The sequence below is a fragment of the Halichoerus grypus genome, chromosome 10 (assembly GCF_964656455.1).
Source record: "Halichoerus grypus chromosome 10, mHalGry1.hap1.1, whole genome shotgun sequence".
Taxonomy (NCBI): domain Eukaryota; kingdom Metazoa; phylum Chordata; class Mammalia; order Carnivora; family Phocidae; genus Halichoerus; species Halichoerus grypus.
In genome coordinates this window covers 10,743,369-10,763,775 of record NC_135721.1, presented here as the reverse complement: position 1 = coordinate 10,763,775, position 20,407 = coordinate 10,743,369, and positions in this window count along the sequence as shown.

The window sequence follows — 20,407 nt, the reverse complement described above, 5'->3', positions numbered from 1 at the left end:
GCATTTGGATACATCAGAGAACAAAGGAGAGGAATCCTTGCCCTCTGGAAACTTATATGCTAGTGAGCCGGAGACAGAAATAAATCGCTAAACCTGTAAATGTGCAGGAAGTTGGGTAATGAAAATGGCTGTGTTGAAAAATAAAGCAGGGTTAGAGGGATGGAGAGAGAGTTAGGGTGGATACAGGGGGACTTACCTTTTCATTTTAATTGATTAGGGATATTTGGGGACCAAAATAAAGGAAGTGAAGGAGCAGGCCATGAGGATGGCTGGTGAGAGCATTGCAGGTAATAAAGGCTTCGGGGTGGAAGTGGACTTGGCAGGTGTGAGCTGATGGGGGAGTGGGGGCAGCATCAGAAATGGATGCAGAGTTGGACGGCCGCACATGTGTCTGTTGGCAGCGCCAATGGAGAGTGAAGGGAAGGACAGTAGGAAGAAGCTGAGGCCATGCATGCACTGAATGAAACACTGAAAGCTTCTTATGTTGGGCTTTCGGGGATTCGGAGCATCTAGACCCTTACGTATCCCATAAAGATCTGTCTTGCTCCAACTCTGAGCTAAATATCTCAGAAACGACATCAAAGAAATGCCACCACATACCCATTTTCTATGGGTTTCGATCTGGGGCCCCCTGGCCCCACCAGCCACCCAACTCCCGCCAGCCTTGTCTTCCTAGGACTTCCCCTGCCCCCAAAGTGGTTATGCCTCTGAGCCTCCCTGCAGCTGACACAAGATCTGCTCTCTGTCAGCTTTCCACCTGGCTCCACCTTTTTTTTTCCCTTTTTTGTAAGATTTATTTATTTCAGAGAGAGAGAGAGAAAGAGTATGAGTGAGAAGCGGCAGGGGAGGGGCAGGGGAGAGGGACAAGCAGACTCCCTGCTGAGCACAGATCTTGACATAGGACTCGATCCCAGGACCCTGAGATCATGACCTTAGCCCAAGGCAGACGCTCAACTGCCTGAGCCACCCAGGGGCCCCCCACCTGGCTCCAACTTTTATCTTCTTTCTTTGGCTTGGTTAGTTGGTTAAGGGTTTTTGTTATCAATGTCCTTCCTGCTCCAACACATCTTTGGGTCCTTCTCCTAACCACTGGTGCCAGGGTCATCTCTCGTGTTCTCTCCTCCTGGCCTAGGAGGTGATCACAGGGCATGAGTAAGACAGACTCTCTCAAGAATCAAGAACATTTACCCAACCCATCGATCCAGGCTGAGTTAGACTGAGATGCCTGCACTGTTGGGGGAGCAAATAAAGTGACATATGAGTTTGCCAGAGGAGGAGAACTTCTTTCTGCCAAGAGAAAGTAATGGAAGCTCACGAAGAAAGTGACCTTTGGCTTGGGCCTTGGAGGGTGGATGCTATAGCAAGAGGCAGAAGGGGTGTGGGCTGGGAAAATGCATTCCACACAGAAGGAACCACTCGTACAAATAGATGCATATGTAAGAGTGCATGGTGTGTTTCAAGAGCTCGAGCCAGCCACTACGCATGAAGGGAAGCAGTAGACCATAGAACCAGGGAGAGTGAACTTTATCTCAAAAGCCATGAAGAGCCACTGAAAGATTTTTAACATGACTGGAGGGGGATAATGTGTAGGATCGAATAGTCTTAAAGGGATTGTTCCTCCTAACACACTATAGATTGGTAGAGATGTACACTACGGTAATGATGAGCCTGTGGGCTGTGCCTCATGCAGGGAATCAGGGGAAGTGAAAAACCTACAGATTTATCATTTATTGTCATTGAAAATGATGCAGACTGAACATCTCTGGGTGCTTGCTGCGTGCCAGGAACTTATCTAAGCCCTTTTTATCGGGATTATCTTGTTTAATAGGAGGCCATAAGCCGTGTACATTTATTATTTTCATATCACAAATAAGGGAAATTTCCCAAACGAGGGAAGGATGAGGGAAGAGCTAGAATCATATAGGCAGACCACAAGGGGCATTTGAGGCCATGTACAGCTTTCTTACTCAGCGAGGAGAAAACTTGGAAGCCCAGCAAGGGGGAGTGCTCGGTCCACAGTCACCCGCCGTTAGCTGTGGAGCAAGGACTGGAGTCTGGGTTTCGAGGCTCCTGGATCTGAACTAATCTTCCACCATGAATCACTGTGTTGTGCACAAACCCCCACCTCCCAGTGGTTCGCCACGTCCTCTGTCAACTTATTCACAGATGACAGGTTACAGGGCTCCTCCTCTCTGAGGTGAGAGGCCCACTCTGTCTTCGATGACTGATGTGTCACCATTAGTGATGAATTCATTTGGGCTAATCATACCTCCCTCCCCTTAGGATCTTTGAAAATTGGAAAGGCCCACAGGGGAGAGTATTTTTTTTTTAAGATTTTATTTATTTATTTGTCAGAGAGAGAGAGACAGAACACAAGCGGGGGGAGAGGCAGGCAGAGGGAGAAGCAGGCTCCCCGCCGAGCAAGGAGCCCGATGTGGGACTCCATCCCAGGACCCTGGGATCATGACCCGAGCCGAAGGCAGACGCTTAACCAACTGAGCCACCCAGGTGTCCCCAGGGGAGAGTATTTTAAGTCCGCACTCCCTCTGCCCCATACGAAGAAAATGCTGGGTTGCGTGGGTGCCAGGAACTAAGGGGGTGAGGGGGCTCTGAGGGCAAGATGTGTGCACACACCAGAGGACTTTTGGTTTCATTTTAAATTTGGAGCTGGCCCTAGCTTCCTTCTCTTTTACACATTCTAATTTCTGCTGTTTCCCTTTTTAGGACTCTGCAGTGGCCAGACTTACCTGCATGTCTAGCCCTGCACAAATATTTTAGCGATGATTTTCTGTAAGAACCTAAACACATGCCATCCTGTACTTTGGTGGTTTTCCTTCCTTGCTTTTCTTTTTTTTTTTTCTTTTTTGATTTGCTTGCTTTTGAGCCTGCTCTTGCCAGAAATCCTTCCTGAATCTACCCCAGTCAGCTCTGAGCACACCTTTGTTCTGTGATTCCTTCCGTTTGGTACCCGGTGATGCATTTGCTGCCACTCCCTGCAGACCCTTTCAGCCACATGTGCTGCTGAGGAAAGCAAAGCGAGGTGACAAAAAAAAAAAAAAAAAAAAAAACCAGGTTTCTGGTTCCAGCTCCGTCACTCACTGACCTATGACAAGTCCCTCCTCGGTAAAGTAGTTCACCTGCCAAGACGTGGGAGATTGTCTCAAATGTCCTTTCCTAATCTAAAAAGCAAGAGCCTCTGGTTTCAATAGATTGCAGTCATCTTGGCGTGGGAGCATGAGTTCAGCATTCCTGGTGGGATCTTGCTCTACACCTAAATTAGGGGCACATGGCACCGTGGAAAGAACATTCAACACACAATGTTTCCTGTACACATTTCAGCTCTGCCCTTAACTTTCTGCCTGACCTTGGAAGTCTGCTCAACACCCGTAGCTTTAGGTTCCTCCTCTACCTCATAATCCTTTGGGAATGATTAAATGTGATAAAATATAAAGGTGCCACACACGTGATAACTTAAAAAAAAAAAAGATGTTTGAGTTACAGCCACACAAAGGAGAGGCTCAGCACTTGTTAAAACTGAGGTTTGATCTGGTTGGATTTGGATTTCACATCATTGTAACTATCAGCCGACCCTCTATTGTCTGAAATGAGGAGTTCTCTGCTACAGAGATAGATCATAACACATTTTAACTCCAAGGTTGCTTCTGAGCTTGCAATCAAGGACATCCTAGAGAATCCATCATTAACTCAGTGTTCAGTAGACTCTCATTCATACTTTGGAATATTTAGCACAAAGACATGTATAGCTAGACATGCAGTTCCAAGATTTAAAAAAAAATCAATGACTTCACAAGCCTATCTATAATCATTAAGAAGATGTTTTCAATAAACCATAATGAAATTTATTATTTCACCTATAAGACTTAATGGATTTGCAGATGGGTAAGGATCAGGTCAGCTCATCTCCTCCTGTGAAATTGCCCATTCAGATCTGCCCGCTGTAATAGATTTTAGCAGTGATTTGCAGCAAATTAGCTCAAGTGATTTCACATTACAGCCTTCTGCTAAAGACACTTTCCTAATGGATCCTGCTTCTTGCTGGGTCTTCAAAGCCTCTTTTGTTTTTGTTCTTGAATTTCAGAAGAGTTTAGGACAGTTTAGAGTAGTCCAATAAAATATAATAAAATTGATTAAGGAATGTAAAGAAAATGAACTTCAAGGCCAGAAAATTAAACCTCGAGTATGCTTAAAGGCAGGCAGAAAAGGCAGTGAAGAGCATGGGGAAAGGCATAGTCATTCATCTTACATCAACCTGCATTTTTCACTGAGCATGTGCAGTGCGCTAGAGACCAGAAGAGGAGTAAAACCTGGCACTTGGCTTTAAGCTGTTCTTGGTCCAGCCCACAGAACAGGAATTAGCCTTGTGCCTGCGTGGGGTGGGGTGGGGAATTTGAAGCTCGGGAGGTGTATTCATTTTCTGTGGTTGCTGTGACAAATCACCCCTGTCTTTGTGACTCAAAACCAATGTATTATCATGAAGGTCCGTAGGTCAGAAGTCTAACATGAGTCTCGTGGGCTGAAAGCAAGGTGTCGGCAGGGGTGGGTTCCTTTCGGAGGCTCCAGGGAAGAATGCTTTTCTTTGCCTTTTCCAGCTTCTAGAGACTGTCCCTGTTCCTTGGCTCATGGCCCCTTACTCCATCTTCAGTCCTCTCCTGCCTCCCTCGTTCACTTTTAACAACATGTATGAATTTACCAGGGCTGCAGGAACAAAGTACAAAGCCCCAAATCCAGTGGCTCAAATCGCAGACATTTATTTATTTATTGTTTTTACAGTTCTGGAGGCTAGAAGTCCTAGCTCAAAGTGTTGGCTGGGTTGGTTCCTTCCGAAGGCCTTTCTGACCTCTTACCTAGCTTCTGGTTGTTTGGTGGCAATCTTTGGGGCTCCTTGGCTTAGAGAAGTGTCACTCTGACTTCTCACATAACCTCTGATCTTCATCTCACACGACATTCTCCCTGTGTATGCTCGTTCATGTCCAAATTTCTCCTTTTTATAAGGCACAGGTCATATTGGATTAAGGGGCCACCATACTTCAGTATGACCTTATCTTCACTGACTATATCTGCAATCACCCTAGTTCCAAGTAAGGTCCTATTCTGAGGTACTTGGATTAGGATTTTCACGCATGAATTCTGAGAGACACAATTCAGCCTATGACAGGACCCTGGTGATTACATAAGGCCCATACAGGTAATTCAGGCTAATTTCCCCATCACAAGATCCTAATTCAGGCATATCTGCAAGGTGACAGGGTACATATTTGCAGGTGGCAGGGACTAGCACAGGGACATCTTTGGGGGTCTGTTATTCTGTCTCCCACAGAAGGCTTCCGGGCTCAGGTAGTATTGGAAACCTAGAGGTTTCCAAGGCGGGGGGGAGTTGTCAGAAGGAGATTTTTGGTGGAGGACCCTGGAGAAGGAAGGAGCTGTATCCCCAGGAGATTATAGGAAACAACCACACATTCAGCAAACCACATAGTCCTATAGAGTTGGGAGGCTTTATGTTCAGGCTTCTTTTCATTCTGTTATACATGATGAACTGTTGTTTCCATCTTAAGGCACCTTCTCCAGGTTTCTGTGACACCATGATCTATTTGCTTGCTTTCAACCACCAGCACGATTCCTTCCGGTCTACCCACACCAGTGGTGGCAAATCACAGCTGCTGGCCAAAGTCCGCTTGCTGCCTCCTTTTGTAAATAAAGTTTTCTTGGAACACAGCCATGCTCACTTGTTTGTACCCTGTCTGTGGCTGCTTTCAGGATACAGTGGCAGAGCTGAGTATGAGTGACCACAGGTGGGGTGTAGTATAGCCTTCAGAGGGGAAAATGGACTATTGCCTGGCATTTTATAGGAACAGTTTCCTGTCTCTGTTCTACTTTCTCTTCTCCTCCTCCAAGTTTTAGAGGGCTCCAGAATCCAATTTTTTATTCATCTTCTCTTTTCCATCCACATTCTTTAAGTGGTCTTAGCCAATCTCCTGTCTTGAGCCGCCACCTCCCTACTGACGGCACTCTAATGGAGATGACCAGTTCTAACCCATCACCTGTGAGTTTTGGGTACAAATATCAAACAGCCTCACAACATCTTCACCTGAGTAATTAATCGGAATCCCAAAGTTAGTTTCCAGGAAAGAACTCTTGAATTCCCCCAAATACCCTGATCTGTTCCTTCCCTCATCAGTGATGTCATCATTCCCTCGTTCCAGCCAAAGACCTAAGCAGAAAGCATTGACTGTCCTCTTTCCTGCACCCCCACATCCCATCCATCAGCAATCCAGTGAGCACTACTTCTAAAATGTCCCTCGAATCTGAACCCTTCTTGCTGCCTTAGTGTGTGCCTCCAGCTGCCAGTGCCACCCATGCCAGTGTCTGTCACCTTTGCTACTATAATGACACCTGCTGTTCTTGCTTCTAATCTGCCCACCCCCTCCCTCCAGTAAATTCACTACCCAGCAGCACTAACCGTCTATCTTGAAGTAAATTTGATATTTCTTCCTCTTCGAGGGATTCCCATCTCACTTTAAAAAAAAATCAAATTTCTATGCCCCTCCTGACAAGACATCCATGGGTCTGTGCAGTTTGGGCTCTGTCTGCTCCTCCTACCAGCTCCTCCTGGCTCAGAGCATCCCCACTTCCCTGGCCTTCATTCTGTGGCTTGAACACACCAACCACATCTTCATCTCTGGAACTTTGTATTGTTGTTGTTCTCCCTGCATGAACTCTCTGTTCCATATTTTCACATATCTGGCTCTTTCTTATGGTGACCACTGTTTAACTGTCACCTCCTCAGAGAGTTCTACCCTGACCGTTCTCACTAAATAGTCCTCCCTCTCCCATGTCACTCTTGTAAATTTTATTCATAGAACATTTCATTTTCTGAATTGATCCTTTTATTGTTGCTTACCCTTGCCGCAAAACTCACCCTTCTCTCTCCCCTTTCCGTCACACTGGGATGCAAGCTACGTGATGGTGAAAACTTGGTCTGGGTTAGCAAGGACTTCATGGAAGAGTGATCCGGGAGCCTCCCAGGTGATATTTCTTTATTTATGCACACAGGCATATGTGCATGAGTACTTTTAAACTGTGATACTTTTATTCTCCACCTTGTTAAATAATTTCTTCTTTCAGGATTATATCACAGATACGTTTGCCTGTTTAATGAATATATATTTTCAAATCACATGTTATGGCCACAGACTATCATATTTTCTGAATGTACCTGATTTTCTTAACTAGTGCCCTAAAGTTGAACGCTTATTCTTCTGGCATTATAAACACACTGGGATAATCTCTACTGCATGTATATTCAACACTTGTATTTTTATGGGGCCAGCTTTCAGTCTGTATTGATAGTAGGCCAGACTAATTGTTGAAATATATAACATCTGTACCACATTGCACACAACTGACCAGTTTGTACTGTGTAGTAAGGACCACTATGTGTCTCAAATCTCAGCACCTGGCTGTCCAGGTTTCTGTCCCAGGACCCTGTAGACCTTCCTCAGAGCCTGGAACCAAAGGTCGATGTCTGACTCTGCAGGGTCCCTCTAGGACACTGTGGAAGGCCACTTCCATGTCATGCACTGCAGGAACAGTTTGGAATGTTTGTTTATAAATCCCATGCTACCATGGCCTTAAAGTTAGATAAAAGTTATGGATATCACACATTTTGAGACATAGCGCAAACATTATTTCTAGAAAATTTGTTTCAGCTGAGCATATGTAAGTCTTGAGGTTGGAAAGGTTATTTAATTATAACTTCACCAACACTGGGTATTGCCAGTCTTTAATTTTTATGAATCTTATTGGGGAAAATGTATCTTGTTTTTGTTTTATTTGTATTAGCTTGATAATTGATAAACTGAGCAACCTTTTATATGGTTATTGGTCATTTATATGTATTCCTTTTTAAGTGAGACTTGATGTTTATGTGTTTTGCCTTCTTTTCTTTGGACTGTGGAAGTTTAAAATTTTCTTTCTCTTTTGAGTCAGATTTGAGGTACAATTTTTAAGAGTTTTATTGATATAAAATTCACATACCATGCGACTCACCATTTAGTGTGCAATTGTATGGATTTCAGTACATTCACAGATTTGTGCAGTCACCACCACAAGCTAATTTGAGCACATTTTCATTGCTCCAAAAGGAAACTTTGTCTTTGTTAGCAGTTATTCCTTATTACCTCCTCTACCCCAGTCCCTGGTGAGCATTAATCTACTTTCTGTCTCTATAAATTTGTCAACTATGAGTATTTTCTATCAATAGAATCATACAATCTGTGATCTTTTGTGTCTGATTACTTTAACATAGCATAATGTTGTCAAGATTTATCCATGTTGTAGCACGTATCAATACTTCATTCTTTTGTATTGTGGAGTAATATTCCATTGTATGGATATACCACATTTTATCCATTTATCAGTTGATAAACATTTAGATTATTTCCACTTTTGGCTTATGTACATAACACTGCTATAAATATTCATTTACATAATCCAGCAATTCCATTTTTGTATAAATACCCCAAAGAATTAAAAGCAGAGTCCTAAAGAGATATTTGTGTACTCGTGTTTATAGTAACATTATTCACAATAACCAAAATGTGGGGGCAACTCAAGTGCCCATTGAGGGATGGGTGGATAAGCAAAATGTGGTATATATATATACAGTGGAATATTCAGTCTTAGAAAGGAAAGAAATTCTGACATATGCTACAACATGAATAAACTTTTAGGACACTGTGCTAAGTGAAGTATGTCAGTCACAAAAAGACAAATACTGTATGATTGCACTTATATGAGATATATAGAGTACTCAGAATCATAGACATACAAAGCAGAATGTGGTTGCCATGGACTGGGAAGAGGGGGAAATGGTATTGTTTAATAAGTATAGAGTTCCAATTTTATAAGATTAAAAAGAGTTCTGGAGATAGATGATGGTGATGGTCACACAACATTATGAATGTATTTTAGACCATGGAACAGGGCACTTAAAAATGGTTAAGATGGAGGTGCCTGGGTGGCTCAGTCAGTTAAACGGCTGCCTTTGGCTTGGGTCATGATCCCAGGGTCCTGGGATCGAGCCCCACGTCGGGCTCCCTGCTCGGTGGAGAGCCTGCTTCTCCCTCTCCCTCTGTCTGCCGCTCTGCCTACTTACGTGCTCTATCTCTGTTAAATAAATAAAAAAAAATCTTTAAAAAAAATGGTTAAGATGGTAAGTTTTATATTATGTGTATATTACCTCAATAAAAAATTAGAAAAAAATTATGTACAAGGTTTTATGTGTATGTATATTTCTACTTCTCTTGGGTATATAACTCAGGAGGGGAATTGGTGAGTCATATGGAAACTCTATGTTTAAATTTTGAGAATTGAGAAACTTTTTCATAGTATTGGCTATATCGTTTTATGTTCCTATCAGCAATGCACAAAGGTTACAATTTCTCCACATCCTTGTCAAAACATGTTTTCTCTCTCTCTTTTTTTTAAATATAGATGTACTAGTGGGTATAAGTACTATCTCATTGGCTTGAAATGCATTTCTCCATGTCTAATGATGGTGATTATCTTTTTACTACATTACTAATACTTTTTATCTTACTAGCCATTTGTGTATCTTTGTAGAAATGTCTAATCATGTACTTTCTCCATTTATTAATTTTTTTATCTTATTGATTAACCTGTGCTCTCTATGTATTCAAGATACAGTCCAACATCAGATTATTTGCAAGTGTTTTCTTTCATTCTGTGGGCGTGTCTTCACTTTCTGAATGGTGTCGTTTGCAGCACAAAAGTTTTTAATTTTGATGAAATCAATATTATATATTTTCTATAAACAAAACAATGCCATCTGACAGGTATAATTTACATGCAGTAAAATTCACCTTTTTTTTAGTGTAAACATAAGTTTTGACAAATACATATTATCATTTATCTACTATGTAATCAAGATATAGAACAGTTCCATTACTCCAACAAATTCCCTTGGGCTACCACTGATCTATTTTCTGCTACTAATTTATTTTGCTTGTCCAAGAATATTGTAAATGAAATCATAGGCAATAAAATATCAGATGCGTTTCTGTTTAGTGAATGGAAAGCTATCAAGCAGTTCTTTGTATTCAAACTTATAACTTATTTTTTTTAAACCTCTGCTCCTGGTTTTCATTTGAAGATTTCCTGCTTATTTCATTTTAGGCATGACTCCTCTATAGTACATATATAGCATATCAAAATTTTAGTGTTCTAATTAGATATGCAAATTTTCTGGCTTTAAAGTTCCAAGTCAAGTTTGTAAAAAGGTGAGATAAAACTTAAGAATGAAGAAATTACAAATGGGTTAAGGTGGTAGTTTTCCAACTTTTTAAAAAATAGGACAGTACTTTCTTCAAATGAAATTTGCATAGAAGCTCAATATGTAAACACATAAAATAAAAGCAGAGCTTGTCTTTTGATTTCTGAAGAGACACCATGCCCATGTCCCCCTCTTCTCTTCGGAGTGCAGTTTGAGTGTCAGTGGACTTGGTCATGAGTTATCCTGAGTTGAGTGATCTACTAGAAGCAGCTTTAAGATATTGGTCATGAGGATCAGTCTCAGGATGAAGAAGAGGGAGAAATTTGAGAAACAGCCTAATTACAGGGTTCTGATCTCAGCCAGTGTTTCCTCTCTGCTCCTCACTGCTCTGAACTCCCAAGAGGACATGAGAATAGTCAGGAACAATGACGACTGTCTACACCTCAGAAGGGCTGCTGGAAGTTGGTAAGAATAGTCCAAAATCCTTCCAGAAGTTAAATATAGAATGAGTGTGATTAAACAAATAAATAAGAGGGAAGAACATTCTAAAACCAAGATCAACAGCAGACTAGACCACTTTTCAAAGAGGTTGAAGTAAATTTTCCAGCCCCATATGAAAATCTGGAGCAAAGAACACAAGATTCCTCCCAGCACTGAATTGTGTATTTGTAGGTGATTGCATCTACATAGCTCTTCTGTGGAGAGATGCCTACTGACCAGCTTTCAGCTTGCCTTAGCACTCCCATTATCCATCCTGGAGGCACAAAGAGGAGCATCTGAGTGGCCATTTGATGGGGGTTTCTAAAGTCAATTTGTCTTTAAGTTTTTAATTCCAACCTTAACAAAATTAATAAACCCCAAACTCAGACTTTCCAATGTGCTAGATTTATTAAAATAGCATACATTTGCTTAATTTCAGGCCTCTTTTCTATGGCATGAGAAATCTGCAAAATAACAAAAAGGAGTTCTTGAGTTTTGTGATGTGTGTATTTGTTCTATCAGTGATATTTCCCCATTGTGTCTGCCTTTCCACAGACGTTCCCTTTCTTGACTCCACTTGGGACTACCGAGCTGCTTGGCTCTTTTGATAACCACCACAGGGATGCACCCATTTATCCTTCGTACTTTTCTGCATCCCCTTGGATTTGCACATGCCCATTGGGACCCCATTAGGAGTAAATAATGTCTGCCTGTCAATATAGGGCTGCTTCAATTTGTTTCTTTAATAAGGCTGCATATAATCATTTTGGGGAAGGGATTTGGAGATTAAAAAATAGCACATGTTCCAAACTTCAGGTTAAATTCAATATGATTTTATTGAACTGGCCATTCTGCATTTGCTTTGGATTTTGGTGTTTTTTTATGATACTCCCCCCACCCCGCTAAGGCTTATCATCCCGGTTGTTTCAATTTAGTATAATTTTGTAGTTTTTCTAAACAACTATGATTGGTTGATCAGTTGCTATGACTGTGGCTGTTTCTGTGGGTCAGGAGTCCAGGCACAGCTTAGCTGAAGCCTTGGCTCAGGTTCTCACAAGGTTTCAACTAAAGTGTCAGCCAGGCTGTATTCTCATCTGAAGTCTCAACTGGAGAAGAATCATTTCCAAGTTTATTCAGGTTGTTGGCAGAATTAATTTCCTTGTGGCTGTTGAGGGAAGGCCTAAACTTCTTACAAGCTGTAAGTAGCCATCTTCGATCTTTGGGGCCGTCCATGGTTCCTTGCCACTTGAGCTTTCTCAACATGGCCACTCACATCATTAAGCCAGCAAAGCTAGGCTCTCACCTCAAAGATGGCCTAGTCCTCTTTTTTCTTTTAAGGATTTTCACCTGACTGAGTCAAGCTGCCCCAGGATATACTCACTGTTGATTAAGTCAGGATTAACCGATTTAGGACTTTGATTACATCTGCAAAAGGCCTTCACCTTTGCCCTGGTGTATTGGCTAGAAGCAAATCAGAGGTACCTCCCACACCCAGGGAAGGGATTTATACAGGGTGTGAATACTAGGGGGTGGTGATCTTTGGGGACCAGACACTACTGGTGTAAACAAAATTTACATTGTAGGGAGCAAGAGAAGTATCTCAAGTTGTGACAGTTGCCATACAAGTCAAAGGGGTTTTGTGGTTTTATAGAAATGGAGTCCTAAGAAAGCCAATGTCCAGTCTGGGAAAGTTCCCAGGTGCAGACTGCTGATTTGGAAGAACCAGAAAAGCAGGAACTGAATTTTCAAAAATCACCAGTGGGGAAGGTTAGGGTATATTCAAGCCATCAGCAAGGGCACAGTGGGCTAACCTCAAAAGTGCTCAAACTACAGCCACTTTTTTATGCTGCTCTTGAACCTCATTTTGTGGGGATATCAACTGCTTTGAAAGGGTTTACATCTGGTGAAAATGGATCAAGCACTGTCCTAGGCATTCAAACACATTCTGACATTTCAGTGTGTTTCTCTGAGGTTAAAATGAGAGAATGGAGTACTTTGCAAACAGAAAAGCTCTGAAAAATGACAAAGGTGAACTTCTCTGTTGCCATGCCATTAGGAGCTTTCTTGGACTCCTCTTGTGCTATTCCTGTCTTTTCTCTAAACCTTCCCCTGTCTGATCTCCTCCTCAATGCCTGTGTCTCAGAGGAAGGCGGTGTGGTGTCTTTCACTATATCCCCACCCTTCAGGGGTTTGCTAACAGGACGGTGAGGGAGTATGTGCACTTGGGGCCCCGTGGATTTGGGCCTACAATCCCAGAGTGAGTGCACTCTACTGTCGGGAAATCCTAATGTCTACACCTCAACTGGTAAGTGTCAGAATGACATTTGTTCAGGGCATTGGTCCTGCAGGGATTAAAGACTATGAAATGGTAGTTAGATGTTGTTTAATGATTCAAATGATGATATGAAGGCCCTCTGCTAGGGAAGCACGTAGGGGTTAACCAAAGGAAATAGGAGAAAGTTGGTCAGAAAACCAGAGTTAGGGACGTCTGGGTGGCTCAGTCGATTAAACATCTGTCTGCCTTTGGCTCAGGTCATGATCCCAGGGTCCTGGGATGGAGTCCCACATCAGTCTCCTTGCTCAGCAGGAAGCCTGCTTCTCCCTCTCCCTCTGCCTGCCGCTCCCCCTGCTTGTGCTCCCTCTCTGACAAATGAATAAATAAAATCTTTAAAAAAGAAAAGAAAAAAGAAAACCAGAGTTAAGTGACTGGAGAGGCTACGGGGTGGCCAGTTATCAGTACCAGGGATATTTGGCAACGGCTTAGAGGTATGAGAGACCTAAAAAACCAACAACCCCAAAACAAACCAACTAAAAAAAAAAACCAGAAAACAAACAAGAGAAAACAGTCAGGATTTTTGAGTGCTCATGGTGAGTTAGGCATTGTTCCAAATGCTTTATACAAATTAATTCATTTATTCCTCACCACTCTCTTATAAATTATATTTTATACCCATTTCATAGATGAAAACTCTTGAGCCATAGCATAGTGACTAACTTGGCCAGGACCACACAGGTACGAAGCAGCACGTCAGCTATTCTGTACGTGAACAATGCTGCATGCCTGCTCAGCCCACAGTCTCGCAGCCGAAATCCCCACACCTCCCACCTCTTCCAGGAGTGATGGCATCATCTGGCAGCAGAATGGGCTGGGGTGGAGGCCAGCAGATGACTGGTTTCCAGCAGACTCTTCAGTGGAGAGCCCCGGGGTGCTTACATTCAGGGGCTGAACACCATCTCTGGGGGAACTGGAAAGATCAGTTTCTAGGGCCCCTTCCCCCGAGCTGGAGACTCCGAAGCAGGGAGACAAGTCACCAGGGAGCAGAGAGTGGGATGTGCATCTAGGCTGACTTGATGCTGAGCTGTAGAATGTCTGTCTTAGGGTTGCTTCCCAGGACCCTAAACTTAGGGGCAGGGCTGAGCCTGTGGGAACATTCCAGCGGAGTCCCAGAAGGCAGCATGCCAAGCAAGACATGGCAGTGAACTTAACAAGCACTTACCTGTCCCGTGTTAGGACCCGTTTGGGTGGGAGGAATTCATAGAGGAGCAAGAGCATTCCTGCCGTGGGAAGGCTCCCGATTAAGTGGCACTGCTTACTATTTTGTCTACACATGGACTGGCGCCACACCTAATGTTGCCTCTTTTTGTCACCGGAATAGAAACGATTGATAATACCATTTTTCTGAGACAGACTTTTTCATGATAATTTCCATGGCAATTTTAATAAAACCCAAATGGAAATTCAGTTTATTAAAAACACATCCTTTTTTCATTTCCTCATTTTCTAATTTAATTGGAACATTAATACGAGTCTAAGAATAGAAAAAAAAATAGAAGAACAAGTTAAATCTCTTAAATGACAATGAAATCATATGAGGTGTTGTGTGTTAGGTCTCTCCCATCCATGGTCCATGGGGAGCTGATTCTGGCAGCCCAGGACACCTCTGGGGAACCACCTAGAACCGTAAGGAGCCAAGTTTCCACCCTGGTCAGAACTGAACTCCAGTGGGTTTGGATCCTTTCCGAGGTAAATATTTTCACGGACCCTGCAACATGGAATTAGACTATTTTATCCTCCCATTACTTAACTATGCATGCACCTAAAACTAGCTCGACACTCCTTATGCTTTTAATTCATACCACTCTGAAGTCAAAACAAATTAACAAGCTAAAACCAAATATATCACAAAAGCAAAAATAATTTCAATTGTCAAGAGTAATTAATTTTGCCAAAAACGAAATGCCACCAGCATAAGGGCCGTGTGTGGACTATTCCCTTCATTTTAACGTGCCATCCCTACTCTGTTGGCCTGAAGACAATTTTTTCACCACTTTTTGTCCTGCTTCAGAACCCTCATGCCTGTGGTTCACAGTGAGGCCATTTGGAGTTCACGCGGCAGGAATTCATCATTTGCCTACTAAATCTGCCTTTGTTCTTTTCTCATTAGCCTGGGACAATTAACGTGGCATCATTTGACTGGTAAAAACTCATTTGTAAATATAATTACAAACTTGAACACTGGAACTGTGAGAAAGGATTTGGAAAAAAAGCAGTCATTCTGATCATTCAGAATAGGCTATTTTTAATTTTCAAATGTTTGTCAATGATGTTAAAAATTTAAAAGTCTTGTAGGAAGCTTGGAGACCTCTGAGAATTTGTCCTTGGGCTTCTGTTTGTAAAACAATCTGAAAATAACTAGGATAGCGAGACATTTCTTGCCCTACATGCTTTCAGTCTGACTTTGGAGGAAGCCAGCACATATAATCTGGGGGCTGGACATCAGGCAGTCCTGTGAGTAGTTAGATCAGGATGACAGGGATGGACATGTCCCATGAAGTCTTGGCATCTGAGTAGTCAATAGAATCAAGGAGAACAAAACCTGAAGCAAAACTACGTGTAAAGTCTAGTTTCTTATAATGGCCCTGGGCTTTCCTGGGAATCGGTGTTTTGGATGCAATGCAAAGGCCAATGTTCTCCTACAGGGTAACATCTGGCATTGTTTCTCAGTTCATGATACTCATGTGACTGATGGAGGTTCACACCTTAAGATCAGCTGTCTTGATCTATAATGAACTTTTATCAGGACGTGGGTAGAGATTAAGAAATAGTCGCTGGGCAAACCCTTGCAATGCCTACGTCAGCCACAAAAGGCCTGCCTGTTCACTGTGTCTGTCAGATCAGGGATGTTTTCTAGTCTAGTCCACAAGGGCTCTGGGGTCCACAATGGACCCTGCCACTTTAGAGCTACATGACTTTGAGCAAGGTGTTTAATCTGGATAAACTTCAGGTTGCTCTGCTGTTACATGGGAATGATAGTAACATTGGCTTTGTAAGGCTGCGGTGGGGAACTCAATGGAATAAAGTAGGCAGAGTGCTTGACACAGTACCCAGAGCAGAGCAAGTGCTCCATACAGCAATTCTGTATTTACGTGAATACAGAATTTTGTCATTTAGGCACATGAAAGATGACTCTAGAACAATAGTCCTCACATTTGTCTGCTGAGTGGCTATAAGAAGTGGTAATGCCTGGGTCCCACCCCCAGAGGTTCTGATTTACTTGGTATGTAGTGTAGCCGGGGTATTGGGATTTTAAAAATTTCCCAGGTGGTTCTAATAGGCAGCTGAGATTGAGGATCCATCCCTGCTGCAGAAAAGCTCAGAGCAGGTGTATCTGGTGCCGTGAATACTAGTGATTTGGATCCTAGCCCTGATCTGATAGCCAATCATTGGTGTCCCTGGACAAGTCACCTCCCCACCCAGTTTTCCATTTATACAGAACAAGGGCCAGATTTCACATAAACTTCACGGATTTCAAATGCTATCCTCTTACAAATTCAGGAGTGAAGAAAAAGCAAACCATCTCCCAGGTTATATTTCTCTCTCTGAACCATTTCAAAAAAATCAATGAAACAGGTTTTATGCTTTTTAATCTTTTTTTCAATGTAAAGGTTAAACTGTTGACTTAGAGTGAAACAAACATAAAAAAATGTATTCCTCCTTTTTACTTTTTTAGGTAGGTATTTGGAGGTATTTGGAGACACAAAACCCAGAATTTGAACTAAGTAGCATCCAGAAGGTGGATGTGTGTATTTTACTACAACTTAGCATCAGCTACTTTCCTTCTACCACTTCAGAAAACCAAGGATTTGAGAATACCTTCTACATCATCCCTGATTCCTAAGGTGCCCATGGTAGGAGGGTCTCTGTGTATGGGCAAGAAGGTTGAAGGTAGCATTGGAAGGTAATCCCATGCCAGTCCCAAATTTGTGAAGATTCATCCCAGTTTCTTGGCTGTCCATATATAACCACGTCTTGGTAGCTACGCTTTAGAAGGAAGTACACTGAGGGAAGACATCAGTGGACATTACATGATCTGCAAGTAGCATAATTATGGCATGTGCATAACAACTTATGGTCTACAAAATGCTTTCATGTACACTACTTCTTAGTGTACACAGGAAGACTGTGAATGCAGCATTGTTCTTTGAATTTCACAAAAGAGAAAACTGATGCATAGAGAGAGAAGGTGATTCACTCGACACTATTCATGTAGTAAGTGAAGGAACAAGGACTCCATCTCTTGTGACAAATTCGACATATCTCCGCTGCATGAGGCTCACATCTGGAGTGGAAACTGTGAGTCCCATAGAACCTGGGAGTCTCCTTTTTTTTTTTTTTTCTTTTTCTTTTTCAGAATTTTGTTTTTATTTTTATTTTTATTTTTTTTAATTTTTTATTGTTATGTTAATGCCCATACATTACATCATTAGTTTTAGATATAGTGTTCCATGATTCATTGTTTGTGCATAACACCCAGTGCTCCATGCAGAACGTGCCCTCCTCAATACCCATCACCAGGCTAACCCATCCTCCCACCCCCCTCCCCTCTAGAACCCTCAGTTTGTTTTTCAGAGTCCATTGTCTCTCATGGTTCTCCCCCTCCGATTTCTCCCCCTTCATTCTTCCCCTCCTGCTACGTTCTTCTTCTTCTTTTTTTCTTTCTTAACATATATTGCATTATTTGTTTCAGAGGTACAGATCTGAGATTCAACAGTCTTGCACAATTCACAGCGCTTACCAGAACACATACCCTCCCCAGTGTCCATCACCCAGTCACCCCATCCCTCCCACCCCACCCCCCACTCCAGCAACCCTCAGTTTGTTTCCTGAGATTAAGAATTCCTCATATCAGTGAGGTCATATGATACATGTCTTTCTCTGATTGACTTATTTCGCTCAGCATAATACCCTAGAACCTGGGAGTCTCCTAATCCTTCGGTGTCTGCTCAAGGAGTATTGGAATTTCCAAGATCCCTGCTTTCCTTTCTTTCCGAGCACTAACATCTTCCTCTCCCTTCTTTCTCCACTGTCTCGTATTCCTTCTTTGTTTTTGTTTTTGTTTTTTTTATTCCCACTCTCTTTTTCCCTCTTTCTGTAACAAAACTGGTAACTTCACAAAAGGAGGGAGAACCTCTTTTTTTCTCCTCCAGTGCATCTGTAATTCTCCCTGAGCACCACCTGATTTTTCCTGAGGGAAACCTTTCCTTGTCCCGATTGAGATGAGAGTTCTACTCTGGTCCCTGTGCTGCTTGACTGGAGCCCAAACAGCCTTCTGGGTTCATGCAGACTTCTCCCAAAGCACCGGGTCCAGATCCAGCTGCCCCTGGACTGGTGAGAACGAAGAAACGATCCATAACCTTGATCCAGTTAGGTTCTTGTGCAGCCAGGCACTGCCTATTAAAACACTGACCTTGATCATCATTTGAACTTATGCTTCAAATTTTCATGTTCTTTGCATAGTCTGCTTTGGACTTCCTGCCAACCAAGAAGGCTGCCCTTTTCTCTGGGTCCATCCTCCCATCCATCGAGGTCCACTGAGGCACAGACCCTATTAAGGTAGGAGTTCTGGATCAACATCAAGGAAGCTTTCACGACAGATGGAAAATACCTAACTTCTTTTATGGACCAGCCCTAGTATCTGGGGTATTTTAACCCATGTAATGAGTTTATTTTAAGACTGAGGATTTTTTTTTTTTTTTTGCCAAGATGTTATGAAATTATGCTATGAATCTCAGCTTTTAGATTAAGAAAGTAATACTCTATTTTCTACAGAACTTTCAATTTCATGCTAAAATTTCTTCTAGAGAACATGAGTTTCCAGAGAGTAAGATTGTGATAGAAATCATTTGAATCAGACCAGAGTTTGATTCTGATATTTTTCAGAGGTATTTTTCAGAGGATTATTTTAGCTTCTGAATAATTTAATGTAGGTCATGATTTTCTCATTTAAATTAGTGGATTATGTATTTTTAGATGTATTTCATAGAAAATGCCTATCTTATATGGAAATTGAGAGTTACAATTTTATAATTTGAGCTTGACAATATTAGACCTAGATTTGAAATCATGTCTAGTTCATGTTCTTCAGTTCCGGTATATTTTCTATCAGCATGGCTACATAGCTTAAAGAGAGTCACTTCCTTTATCTGACCTGATTTTTCTCAACTGTAACAACCTGGATTTGAATTAATTAATGGCCAATGGACTTTTCTGGTCTAACTTTCTTTTTTATGCTAGCTTCAAATTGCCAATCTGAAAACTTCTTGTATAAAACATGCAAAATACAATGATTTTGTGTAAATATCTTGTATATCTCATGTTTTTGTGATGACTACAAAGGATCACAATATAAAGCTATTTCCCTAATAGGTAAATAATGGCTTCTGTAATCTAGACAAGGTCATAGTTTTCCATTTTAATATTTTGTTTAACAATTACTTATTAAAATATATTACTTATAAAATATATTATCTGATTAGCATGAATAAAATGTGATATGATATAAAATATAAAATAAAAACATGTATTATATATATAATCACATGCCTATATATATATATATGTAAGTATTTATACAGGCACAGGTCTTCTGAGATTTTAGATCAATTAATTCCTTTTTTTTAAAAGATTTTATTTATTTATTTGAAAGAGAGAGAAAGTGAGAGAGATCACAGAGGGAGAGGGATAGGAAGAAGCAGACTCCCGGCTGAGCAGAGAGCCCGCCTCGGGGCTCAATCCCAGGACCCCGGGATCAGGACCCGAGCTGAAGGCAGACACTCAACTGACTGAGCCACCCAGGCACCCCCAATTAATTCCTTTTAATGTTAAGTTGTATTTTTAGGGTAGACGCTTAATCATTTCAATATATAAGGATGTTGCACTTCTGAATATAAGCCGAAGAAACTCAAACATGATTCAAACCCATCCATATTTTGTGTGAAGCTTCTTCACACATCATTACTTTATTTCTACCCAATTGCTATGTGGTTCTTCAAAGCCTGTGATTGCACTAAGTGGAGGGTGGCTCACTGGGAAATTCTTGCTGTCCCTGGTTATCTCCCACCACATGTTGTCTTGAATCGGAATACCTGCCCTTCTTTCAAGCAATCAGCCATGCCTTTATATATTCCTTGTGATTTAATGTTCAGGGGATTAGAGGCCTGATCACTCAGGGAGAGCATACATTCTTATGAGTCATGGGAGTTTCTCAGAACTCTTAATTCTCAAAAGCCCTTAATTTGAAGAGACAGTTCACTAATGCTTTAAACAAGTTCCCA